Raw genomic sequence first — 14,262 nt, 5'->3', positions numbered from 1 at the left:
GATTTTTTCGCTCAACAAATGATATCCTCAAACAAAGTCTGTTTTTCCGAAATAATCTATATGATCATAAAATATATTTTCTACTTCTTGGTGCCACAATAAACGCTCTCCTTTGTTTTCAGATATCATTATCTTCCAAATTCAACCTTTTAATCAACTATATAGGGTAAATAAAACAATTAAGATTTTTAACTTTATTAAATTACCTCACTGGATGTTTACATTTTTAAAGCGCATTTCAGCTAAAATTGTTTCTACAACTGAAGGAAATTTCCCTGCCTTTAATTAAGGACAGTATTCTGACATGAGAATTCAATTTTTCTAAAATTTCGAATAAAGAATGTCAGTAGATATCTATGGATATTCAATAACTGTCTAGTTTGTGCAATTATTTGAAAGTTTCATTATAAATTGTTGTTGTTGATTTCCAAAAAGGATAGATAGACCAAAGTCTGAAGAAAAATTTCAACGATTCCAGGACAAATTTTGATTAGCATACTTTGCTTTCAATGTATAAGTAAAACAAAAATTTGTGACATAATCTTTCGTTACCCATTTATATTTTTCTCATGGGAATCGCCTGAAAATCAAACAAATCATCCTGTCTTCGAAGATTAAAATCTTTGGGCTTTTTATTAAAAATTATTAATATTCTTGGTTACGGTATGACAGATTATTTTCTCTGATCCTATTTAGAATTTTCAATCAATAGTATTACAGTTTTCATTTTAACAACTTGCAAATGTCAGAAATAGCATTTCTTGTTTCATTGTTGTCTAATGATAGCAATAACTTCAGAAAAATTGTTTGTTGTACAGTTTTTAAGTAACCTTTTTCTAAGTTAAATACCTGATTACCATTAAACTTCTAAATATCTAAAACGAAAGAAATGAATCTTGAAAGAATTTGCTTCTTTTATTTGATAATGAAATGAATAAATTTATGACTTATCGCAACAAGTCTAGAAATCCTAGATTCAAATTAGCTTTAAGATTTATTTACTGATTGTAGTAAGCTTAAGAAATACCAGTCTAATTGAAAGTGCTAAATAGTTACGAATTAGCTTGGCTCATTGAAAAATGTCGCCAATGTTTGCTAAAGATCGAATTTTTAAATTCATCTACAGCATATGTGTAATTATGACCTAGTTGACAGTGGATACACAGCTGAAAAAAATATATCACACTTCTGGTTTTTCAGCTCTATTTTCTGCATAATTATGAGTATTTATTTCTTTGTATTATTGCTTATTTATGCAACCCAAAAAAAGAAGCAGCTTTATTCCATAAAGAGAGCCTGACATAGAAGAGAGGGGCAGGAGGGAAATTGTTTTTAGAGAGGAACTCTCGGCAAGAATAGCACGACCGTAGATTTGTTATTTCAAAAGCAGAAAACAGCGTGACGTGTAGATCTCTCACTTCTGCTCTTCAATCCGATTTCGCAATCGATATGAAGGTATGTAAATGATGTTGGGAATAAATTTTGGCTGGTATGTATTAAACTGCGATTATTAGAAATTCGTCATATATAAAAATTATCGATATTCAGACGAGGTTTTAATAGATAGAGAAAGCTTTCATCCCCAAATCTTATTTCTAGTTTTAATGTATTAATTTTCGTGCTTTATTTCATTCTTGTTTTTTCATTAAATATTTTCATTATAAATATTGTTTTTTTTCCCGAGAAAATGCAAGTCAAATACTTTGGTTTCTGTAATCCGGTTATTTATTTTATTCTTGACGAGTGTTATTTTATAATCAGTCGGGAACTCGACGAAAATAAAATGGTGACATTACTATTACATCACTTTAGTTTTTGGAAATTGTTTGTTTCCTAATTTTGAACACCAGAAAGTGTAATTTAAAATTTACAAATGAAGAAACACATGAGAAAACCTAAAAATTCATGAACTTTGAAGTAACGTAGCATTCGCAAATAATAAAGCTCTATTTTAATATTTATTTCCTTTACACTTTTTTCTTTATGTGTGTTTTAAAATTCTAATAACGAATAATTAGATATACTCAATAAAATTAAGATAAATTGTCAGTAGATATGGTATGCAATTAGTTATATAATAACTATTCGTTTACATTATCAGTATTTTATTTCGCTGTATATTATTTGTAATCATGAATTGCTAATTTTATTAAGATTGAAACGGAGGAAAAAAATAAAAATATATGAAGTTTTAAACATAGTTTTATAAATGTAGTAAAAATTAGTAAATAACAATTTTTTACATTAATTCAAGAAATATTTTAAAGAAATTAATACCAAATGTAAGCATAATAAAGGAATTAATGGATATGCATTGAAAGTGTGTTACAAATGTGATTCAAATTCCAATTTATTTAATGTATTTCTGCGAGAATCTCGTACTTTTACTGCTTTTACATCTGTATTTTTGATAAAACAAATTAATTGAAGTAAGAAATTACATCATATGTAAATAATTAAAAGAGTGCATTCTTAGAAAATAGATATTACTAAGAGAAATAGGATATTAACTATTCTAATTGAATAGTAACTATGTAGATTAATGGGTAAATTAAAATTGTAATTCTTAGATATCTGAAATATTAATAGAAGGCAATTTTATTCACAGTAAAATTTTATAAGACTGTTTAGAATATATACGCCAACTTAAAGAAATCTGGCTGCTCTTATACGAAAGTTTTCATACGAAGTTGAAATGCCGACACGACTTCGCTCATTACCTAGACAGGGCTTAGTATTTTGCCTCATTTTAAAACCGCAATAAATATAACAAAAAAATTAAGATTAAAATTCCAGGGAAGAATAAATCTAAAAAAACTTTTTTTAAAATTCCTTTATCAATGTACTAAAAAGAAAAATAATATTTAATAAAAAAAATTGGAAGAAATAACAAAAATAATAAAACCATCAAGAGCAGGAAAAAATAAAATGCTATTAAATAGCAGTAAATATAATAAAGAAAAACATTCATTTTTGATGAAAAAAATTATTTTTCATTTTTAATATACTGAAAAAACACTTAGCGTTTTATATTTGCTGGTTCAATGAAAGCCTGTTTAAGATATTGATTAAGGCATATCTTTATATCTGATGTCATCAGCTTAATATACACTATTTAGGTTAGGTATTTTGAGTTCGAATTTAAAGTCATGACAGTCCGATAATTTAAATTCACTATAAATTCTTTTATTTCATTGTGTATCTAAATATTTTTAAGAAAAACAAATGAGGGACATACAAATGATTAAATTTATTTTATAAAAGGTTTAGATATCAGGAGTTCATACTAGTCGAAATACTGGTAAGTAATAAATTCATTACTGTCAACTCCCAAAGTTTTGAACCAATTATTTTTGAAATATTTATAGATTTTCAAAAATAAATAAGAAATAATCAAAAAAGAAACCTTAAATTCACATACGATTTTGTAAATAACCTTTTGAAGATTAAATTCATTCTTAAATATAGAAACATTTTTACACGAAGAATGTTCGAGGACAAATGTGAAATAAAATATTGCAGCACAGACACCGCATTTTTTTATAAGTAACACCTGCCATAAAATACTTACCTTTCACATTTCTCGTGATCAGAAGTTTTACATTTCTGTCAATTTTCGTTGAATTTTTCTGACAGGTCTTCGTCTAAACTTGTCAAATATACTGACACTTCACTTCGTCTGAATATTTAAGCGACTTGCTTTCCTCGGTGACAGCCGTATTTATTTTCAAAGAACTTTGTTTACATTTTCAGTTTTCGTGGAACCTAATTGCTGCCAAGAATTCATTAATTTTGGGTTAAAGATTATTCTAAGAAACAAGTTTCGCGTTTCTGCTCTTTTGAACTGCTGAATTTTTTTGTTATCTTTGAGGGTTTTATTCTGTCAGACTGTGAGTTTAATTGCAGATGTTTGCTAAACTATATTTTTTAGACATGCGATGTTTAAAATAATCGATGAATGTAGTTAACATGATATTTTAAAACAATTAAATACATTTCGTTTAAAGAGCAATAATTAAACTCTTTAATAGACTTTTAGAAAATAAGTTACGAAGTAGTGCAGCGTTATATTATTTTAAATATCATTTAGAAATAAAAAAATCACATTACAATTATCAAAATTGCCAACCTGTATTGTTTTTAAATTTTTGGAAATACGTTCAATAAAAGCAGTGCTCTGTGTAAGGTAAGAGGGAAAAACCGTAAAGCATAGAAAAAAAGATCTACTGATGCAAATGTATCTAAATTCCGACCATTGATTGATGGCTTCATACAAATTCAAAGTGAATAAAAAATTTAGAATTTCTCAAAAAATTGCGCCTTAAACCATCGTTGATCCGTATCTCTATTCCAAATGTTACTCTTGCTGGGCTTTCCATTTGAAGTCTTCTCAGAATACTTTATACAGAATACTCATTTATACTTTAGTTGAATATTTTTGTATTGTTATAAAGTTGAAATGCATTGAATCAATGAAAACAATCTGTAGTTTAAATACTATTTGCCATTCATTTTGTTTCAATTAAGAATTAAGATTGTTGAGGAAATAAATGCCTAATATCAAAATAGACTTCCAAAATACTCTATATGTTTTATTATATGCTATAAAAATTATTTTTTAAATGTGCAAATAGAATTTTTTTATGCACTTGAGTTAAACTTGATTTTTTTCATGCTCGTAAAAAACTATATGATGAATTATTTGTAACTAAAATTATAAACTAATTGTAAACTTTATGATTAATTTTATATTCGCTTCCTGATATGCTGAAGGTCTAAAATTTTGTGCACTTAGATTTAAATTTGAAAAATACATTTGACTAGCCCGTAATGTTAACATTATTTTAAATTAAAGATCAAAAATTAAAAATATATATTCGAAATAAAAATAATTTTTACTTTTAATTGCACTCATAAAAATGTTTTAAAAATTATTTTGATTTAATTTACTTAGATATATTTCATATTGAAATACTTCAAGAACTTGAATAAATACATATTAAATACATATTAATGATTTAAGGTATACAAAGGTACATTTTTTCAGAATTCTAATTTTTAGAATTTAAGTGTTTTAAGTTAAAAAGTAATTATCGAATTTAAGTGATAATTTAAATAACTTAAATCCGATTAATACTTTACTGCTTTAATTTAAAAGTCAAAAAGTATTAATTGTTAATGATATTTATAAAAATTTGTAATTAACTGATACTAAGCTTCTTTTTATTAACAACTACTCAACTATATAAAAAATAAAAAGTTGATTGATACCTTCAGGTACAACATTTTTACCAGATTAGTAGAGTGAAACAATTTTCATCAAATGAAATTTTCCTCCAATTTTTTTTAATTAATATCGTTGCTCCAATTTTGATCAAACATTCATGGCAGAAGCTACAGAATTTCAAATTTGTTTATTTTTAAATATGTATTTAAAGAGAAATTAATTATTATTTGAATGAATTCGTGAAAACTTTGGGTCAAAATTTTGAACGATTCCATTTTAAAAATTGAATTTCTTTTACACACATGCTTATGATTTCAATTAAAATTATTTTGCATAATTTTATTCTTCTAAAATAAAGCGATATCAGATATTTTATTTCTTATTTTTTGAAGCATTTTTTTAAACGAAAGATACATGTTTTTTTTTGTTTGTTTTTTTGCTTTAATATACAAATGGCGACAACAGACAATAAATTTTTATCTTATATTGACGTAGAAGCTACATCATATTCTACTTGGTTTAATGAATTTCAGAAATAAAAAAAGTCTTTCTCTTTTTAGTTCTTATGAAAAATGGCTCAAAATAGCTCTTTTATTTATTGGTTCATCTTTATAGTCAGTATTTAATAAAATATCTTAAAAGTGTGATTTTTTTTTTCGTTTGCTGCATATCTGTGTTCTGGTAAAAATCAATGGACTGGATTAAAGAATAAAATAAAATTTTAACTTGAAGTTATTTATCTTTAGGGAATATACAATTATGTCACAAGCAAAAATTTTCCTTTAGTGTTTTCACTCAGGTTACAATTAGACAAATCAGGAAATTGAAACAATTAGAAGAGTGGCTGATCTTTATTATTGATTATTAATGATTTTCCATGCACGTAAGTTCACAAACCAAATGAAGAATATAAATATTTATGTATTACCAAATATCATGCAATTTGAACAGTGTAAATACGATAACATATCTGAAAACTGAAAATGGGCTGTATCTACTATAATGCGTTTCGATTACTTTCATATCATTATTTGATTTATCAATCCTGATGCCTTTCAAATTCGTTAAAACTGTATTATTTCATTCATGAAAAAAAATGTTAATATTATAACCGTGATATTATCTAATTATTTAATAACATTAATTAAAATTCTATTTTGAGAAATTCATCAGTTAAGGCTTATTTTCATTCGTTTATTGAATTATATTTATTATTGAATAATACTTAATTACGAATGATATGAATTTAAAAAAATGTTTGTAAGTATGACGAAATGAGAATTTTATTCCTTCGAGCTCATTATCCTAATATCCATCTTGATATCTCCCAAATTTATTTAAACTCTAAAAAAATTTAAAATTAATCCCAAATTAAAGTATCATTATTTAAAGGGAATCTTCAAAGAAATTCTCAAATCAGCTTAGATTGTCAGTATTAATTTCAAGTTTATTTTTTGAAATGAACTTCATTTCAGTTCATTTTAGTATTAGACTAATTCAGATAATCGATTTTTTGCAGAAAAAGCTGTCTAGACTGTTGTTATTCACTCCCGTTCAGTTATTAGCCTAAGTTGCTTTAGTGAACTGATGGCTGCAGCAGCTGTTGCTCAGATATTTCCGAGTCTGCTGCAATTAATCCTTAATCTTCCTCTGAAAGGCCTGTATATGACAAAGCTGGATTGACCGACAGGAGGGCCCATGTCTTATCTCCCACGGCTTGCGGTTCTAGTTCAAAAGAAAAGGCTCGGAAGGGATGGTGATGACGTGTGGGCCTCTTGTTCCTTTTCCCCTGTAATCCTAGTCGTTGCATTGAATCGAGCCTCTTGGGGTTGGTAGAAGTACAACTTTATCCAAAACAAGAAGGTAATCCCCACCAGCGTATCTTATCGTCAGACCTTAGATGGAAAAAAATTCTATCAAAAACATGTTGTTATGTAATCCTTTTTTCGCTCCACGGATGATAAATGACTGTATATATAAAAACAGTTTATCTTCTTAATAGAAAAACTGTCAAAATATAACAACTATTCTTAATTTCCAAGTAATTCTGTCATACTATTTGAAAATTCAATTAAGAGTTCAACTTCTGTATTTTCAACAATTTTATATTTTCGGGGATAAATATGTATGAGAAGTTGTCTTGAAATGAAAATGAAATAATAAAGCTAAGTAGTCATAAAAAAATAAAGCTGATTGATTGCAGCTTAATATACTTCAAAATTATTGAAAATTGTTGTCATTTTTTAGCTTTCAGTAATTCTGTACGTGTTCACGGTCAAAAGGGTATTTTAACTAAAGCAGAAATGCGTGGTAGAAGAAAATATATTTTAATAGCGTATATTATAGTTAATTGTATAAAAATGGTACGAAATTAAGGATTTTTTATTGAAATGTAAAAAAATATAATTAAAAAATTTTTTTATTCAGATACCTTCTCATTGCAGAATTGTTCTTTTCGTAAATGACGCAAAAACATAAAAACATTTTTTTTTTCCTAGCTAAAAGCATTTTTTTTTTCGTCTATGGAACAATTGCGGATTCTATTTTTAATGTGATAAATTGGCTATAGAAGTTTCTTGAAAACTTATTTTAACTTACATTTTTGCATTTTTAGCAATTAAGTTTAGAGTTATCAATATACGAAATATGGTACGTGACTAAGATATTAATATTTAAGACTTGATAGATGACAATTTTAGGCATTCATTGTTATTGTGTGGAAATTCAATGATATTTCTTTGAAAATCCACCTACAGCCTTTTACCTGTTTATTTCATTTTATATTCTCAGAATGTTGCACCTTTCAGTACCCTGATTGCATGGAATAAAAAGTTGTTTGATAATGCATAAAAAAAAGATAGATCTAAAATTGAACACAATAAGCTAGAGTTTGGAATATAAAACTTGAAAAGATAAGCTCTGTCACTGGGTGTTGATGAAGAGTTTTGAGAAATATAAGTTTCTATATTTGAATAATTGCACACAATATAAGAAATTTATTTTTCATAAAAAATAATAAAAATCGTATTCTGAAACGATGTTTACCAAAAATTTTAAAGAGTACTAATTAGGCTATCTTTAATGCACTTCATATTAATTGACATATAATCTTAATTTAAACTGAATTATGCTCTTAATTCTGTAAGAAATAACTTAATTTTGATGAGAAATTTAAGAATACATTTTTTTCCTACTTAATTTTAAAGTTCTTATAGTGAATTTTCACAAATTACATCAAATAGACTGCTCTTTTCTATGCTCTAAAATATACTTTTGAGCATAGTTTTAGCAAAGCTTTTTTATTGCTTAATAATTTGTTAAAATACTGAATGTCTTCTAATCATTATATTGGGAAATGCAATAGAATAAAATAAGCAATATTTAACCTTCATTGCTGAATTACATTGCAAACAAAGTTTTGAAAATTCGACTGATAAATATGTATAATTACTTGTATTGGATGTGTATTTGGATGTATCACTTTGAAAAATTGTTTATTAATACTTAATCTAAACTAAGGTTAAAGCATTTCATTGAAAATAACTCTTTCATGTTAAAATCTTGAAAACACATTTAGGAAAAGAAAAAAACAACGGAAATATCTTAATCAGTTTAAGAGAAAAGAAGCAAATCTAAAATCAGAAACAACTTCCAACTATAGAAAAACTACAACATCAAATGATTTTCTCAAGTTTGTGAAATAATGAAAATAGATCTACCACAAAAAAGTAAAATATATAAACCGAAAGCAGTCAAATAAAAGAGAAACCTGACTTTCCTTTTGGTTGTTAGGCTGAAAAAACCAATCTAATTTCGATACTCATTTCTTTGACTGGCTAAAAGACTTTCATATGAGTTGGCTCAAATTGAAGATGAACGTAATATTCTGCAAGTCGGAGCAAAGGCGGAAGATAAGAGAGACAAGAGTTTCTTTTTAGTGACTAGGGTCGATACGTGGAATCCAACATAAGTACATTTTTCTAATAGTAGTGAATAGATTGGAGAACATTTAAAATTTTTTCTTAAAAAAAATTCAATTTTTTTAATGATTTCCTATTCCTTTCTTAAATTAGAAAATTCAAAAAGTTCTTTCCTGTTGAAAAGGAAAATATTCCTTTCGATCTAACAACCAATGAATGATATGTTTGATGACGTTCAAGCGAGTACGGCTTGTAATAGATATTGCCCTTATACTAGAATTCAGTAGTAAATTTGGAAATACGTATCGCATAAATAATCCGTACAAAGCTTTGTATATATATATTTACCTATAGAAGCATTGTCTTGTTAAATTTAAGTTTAAAATAGCTTGCTTTTTTAAAAATCATTATCAGTCTATCATTCCCTTTACTGAAGAAAAGTACAGAAAATACTTAATTCTCTTTATTTCCTTAAAATTAAAAATTCTTTTATGCAATTTGTATTTCTTTCTTGTTTATTTAAGGTTTTCTTAAAATTCTTAGATTAACTGACTGGCTTCAAAAGCCTTCTTTAACAGTAAGAACGCAAAAAAAAAAACCTGAATATGTGAGTTAACAGCGAATATTTTGGCAGCTATATAACTTTTAAGATAAGTTTTGAAAAAGTAAAATTTTTAATAATAAAAATAAAGTTGATATGCATCAAACTTTTCAACATTTTAAAAGAATTTTCCTTTCACATATATTTAAAAAAGTTAAATCTATTTTATATCATTATTAATATTTACGGACATTCCATGTAAGAGCACATTATTTAAGATGCCGCTTTATTTTCTTTTTTCTCAGGGATGTTCCTTGATTCAAAATGTGCAGAAACTCTAGAAAGTTTACGATGTAGGGAAAAAAAGGGTGGTAATCAAATATAAGCAGAAGAAAAAAGAAATGTTGGTGCGCTTCTCTATTGACACAACTTTACGATTGCAATTTAATCACCGAGGAGTTTCATGTTACACTACGATTAAATTTTGGGGCATGTAGAGTTTTTCTATTCTTTTTATACTTACCATGATGAAATATTCTTTTGAAAATTAAGTTCCATGCTTACATATGCGAAGTTTTGTAACTGTGAAAGAAAACATAAAAATTTCCAGCACAATAAAAAGAATCCATTTTTAATTTTTAACAAAAACAACAAATGTTTAATTTCATGTCGAGAGCCGGGAAGAAAAAACGACGTCTAATAAAATGGCAATCTTTTTTTGCAGATTTAATAATACATTTAGTCTTTATAAATGGGTATTAAAATCTTGATTAACTGAGGGTTTTTTGTTTTTTTTTTTCAATTTTCTACGAAATATTATCATTGCCATTGCAGAAATCTTTTTAAGTATCTGTAAAAGATATATTCATAGGCTAATTATTTAACTTAACTCAAACTATACTAATAATTTACTATATTAATTTTTACTTTAGCAAACTTATGATACCGTTATGTTATTTTCATTTCCCAAAAGAAATTCCGTTAGGATTCTACAGGAAGGGGAATAAAAATGAACCTCTCATAAGTAAAGGCTAACCTTCCCTATTTCCACCGAAGGTCCTCCATACATGTGACCTTGCCTCAAGTTAATCATACTTTGAAAATCAAACGTCCCTTTGTTGGTATAGCATCAAATTCAGGCGAGGGGCCTGCTAACTTTGATATCGGTTTTGACTACCTTTCAAAATTAAGAGGTACGCCCCAAATTTAACCTCGTATTGTTTAAACACAAAACATTAAAATAAAGCAACTAAGTTAATCTAAATCAAATGAATGTCTGCGTCCCAGTCAACAATCCCGAATTTCCCCATATAGTCTCCAACGTACTTTTTAATTAATTAGTTAAATGCAAAAAAAAAAAAAATATTTTACATTTTTCGAATAGCTTTGAAAATCAATGAGTATGAAAACAATTATACAGAAGAATGGTGAAAAAAGGGAACATATGAATAAGAGAAAAACGAAAAAGCATAAATCTTGTTCATAAAGGAAATACTTAACTTTATATTATCTAATTTTCTTTCAAGAAAAATGAAAAGCAAGTATAGAGAGTTATAAATATCTCTTTGTTAATTAATAGGCCTCAAATTTTTCTTATTAAAACCATGCTGAATGGAAGAAAAGCAACAATTTCATGTAAACAAAATCCTTTTTTGATATTATTTTTGATAACGACTAATAAGAAATTTTTGAATCGCATTTCATCAAAATCATTCTAGCTATTCTCTACACACATCCGTACACGCTTTGGGATGTTTACACAGAGCAGGTTGATTAGAAAAGATTCAATGCCACAGAATTCTTGACTGAGATTGAAAAATATTAATCAATTTTCATGTCAATCGATTCAAGGTCTAGTGATTTAAAAACTCAATGGTTTTGAAATAATTTCAACATTTAAAGAAGAATTTAAAACACAATCAGTATTTCGTAGTTTTTTAAATATAATACTTTATAGATTACTTTTTATATTTAAAAAATCTTTTTAAAACATATAGTTCAAGGATCAGAATTGGGAAAGTATTTTGAAGTATTAAAAAACAAAACAAGCGTTCCACAAGACAGCAACATAAAGACAGGTTTCTTTGCGATGTTAAGAGATGTTTTAATTGCCAGTTTTTCAAAAATGAAATAAAGGATTTTTTAAATAATAAATATGAATTTAATTTCGTTTCAATGTATGAAACGCAACTTTTTACATATCAGAAAATCTTTTTAAATTCTTAAGATTCGAGTATCAGAAAGGAAAGAAAGAAAACAATTAGAAATTCATTAGAACAAACTGTTAAAAATAAATTCAGGAAGTTTCCACAAGATTTCACCTCAAATTAAATTTCTTTGAAACCAGAAGTTTTAAATGCATTATCATTTTTTTTTTTTGAATCAGCATATCTTTTAATTTCTATCTGTCAAACCAGGCTGAAAAGATAATACTTTGGTCTTTCCAAAATGAAATTCTATCTCTAAAAGGAACCTAGAATGGTTGCTAGTTCTATTCTTAAAATTCTCAATTTGAAACTTAGTAGCCAAAAATTCAATTAAAATTTAAAGAGAAGCGGGCGCTTCGTGCGAGATGAAATTTCTACATATCAGAAGCATTTCATTTTCAAAGCCTCTCTCTCGAAATTAAATCTTTTATATTAAAACACGGCAGTTTCTCTTTTAGAAATGTATTATACTCAATTGTATTGATTTCGTCTCTTTGATCATTCTCTCTCGTCGTTTTCTATATGCAGTAATCTACCCTGTTATTCAACAATGTTTATTTATAAGTCTTCACTAGACATATATGGGTAGAAAATACAACAAACAATGTTTTTGATTCTCTCAACTACCACTTCAGAAATTGTGTAAAATAATATTCTTTAAAAAAATTAAGCGACAGTTTGAAATTTAAAAAAGTTGGAAATCTCAAAAAATTGAATTGTTTATACTTAAGAAATGATTTTTCCAATTTCATGGAGCTAACGCAGATTCACTTTTTCATCATGTAAATTCTATCTGGCCTCTTAATCCTATAACTGCTGGAAATTACTAAGACCTTTTTAAAGTAGACTTCGTGGAGCTTCAAATTGGAGCGTTAAGGACTAAACTTACTTTTTTGGTAAATTTATCTGTGCTTTGGCTTAGAACAAATATGGGCAGCAAACACAGCTCAAAATATTATAAATGCCCTCAGTATTTCGAGTCACAGATTGAAATGCAATTTTTTAAAGAAATATTATGCGATTTTGAATGAATTATCAATCAATTCTTAAACTAATTTCATTAAATAAAGTTGCCGAATTAATGAATTATAAATATCTCGTTCTCAATGCAGTAATGAGCTAATTAATTTTGGTATCAGAAATAAATATCATTTTGATATTCAGAACTGATTGATTATAGGTGAAAGAAGGCATCGACGTATTTTTATCTCAACTTTAGCAATAAAAGATTTTTATAAATTAAAAAAAAAAATCATCTTTTCCCCAAGAGATTTTTTCATGCAAAAAAAAAAAAAAAATCCAAAATTTTCTCTGAGAGTTTCGTGCAAAGAACTCCTTTTATCATATGGGTTTATAACAACTATTTCCTTATTTAATGAATGATTTTAAGTCTGATATTATGCAAATTTCATAATCATTTCAGTGTCATTTTATAAATTCAATTTTAAATTAATTAATTAGGATTAACCGAATTGTTTATTGATTTCGAAGAAGGAAACATTTTACAGACGAAATTTTATTTCATTGGTTAATATTTTAATTTACCAATTTGAATGAAGAATTAAGCTCAAAATTAAATTTTAAACTTCCTTTCTGCTTTCTTTACTTTCATTTATATAGAAATGCATCGTTGCCAGTAAAATTTTAAATATCATGTAGTATGGGAGTTAAATCACAAAATTCATGCAATGTTTAAAGTTCATTAAAATAATCATTTTTAATGTATTTAAATATCATTTTTTAAAATCGTTTTATTTTTATATTATTGTTTTAATATTTAAAAATCGTCAATCAAAAAGTATATTCTTATCATATGTGTATTTAAAAAATATATGATATTTTACTCTATGATGTTTCTTTGGTCGGAGTATCATACACCAGTCACAATGTTTTATTTCTTTCTGTGTCATCTCCTACATTAAATCATATAAGTCAGTTGAAAATTTCGTGTAATAAATATCTTCTTAAATTCGCATATCAATAATTTAATATAGCAAATCCCTCCTTAGTCCTATAAAGGAATTACCAATTAAATTTTTCTGTACTAATTCGGAATTTTCAATTCAAAAGCAGATTTTCTGCATAGAATTCATCAAACTATTTTTTAAGATTACTATATTTTGTCTTTAGAAAATGAGCTTAACGATATATATTTTATCAAAAAATCGTTACCTTCTATATTCTGTTAAAATAATTATAATTATTTTAACAGAATATAGAATATTTAAATAATGATATTTAAATATTCTTTGTTCGCATATGTTTAAATAATTATTTATTTAAACATAAATCATTTCCATAAAATCCTTTGTTTGGCAGAAAATAATTAATCATATTCTGCAACGTGCTTTACTATATTCACATTGT

At 26.4% G+C, this 14,262-nt stretch overlaps 1 protein-coding gene across 3 annotated transcripts in view; it reads left to right on the top strand.

Annotated features, from left to right (window-relative positions):
• LOC129958200 (small conductance calcium-activated potassium channel protein 1-like) overlaps nt 1–14,262 on the top strand; it is a 603,543-nt gene that overhangs the window by 280,100 nt on the left and 309,181 nt on the right. The gene's annotated exons all lie outside the window — the stretch shown is intronic.

This window comes from Argiope bruennichi, chromosome X1 (assembly GCF_947563725.1).
Source record: "Argiope bruennichi chromosome X1, qqArgBrue1.1, whole genome shotgun sequence".
Taxonomy (NCBI): domain Eukaryota; kingdom Metazoa; phylum Arthropoda; class Arachnida; order Araneae; family Araneidae; genus Argiope; species Argiope bruennichi.
Note: the sequence above shows the minus strand (reverse complement) of the source record. Positions and strands in the feature narration are given on the sequence as shown.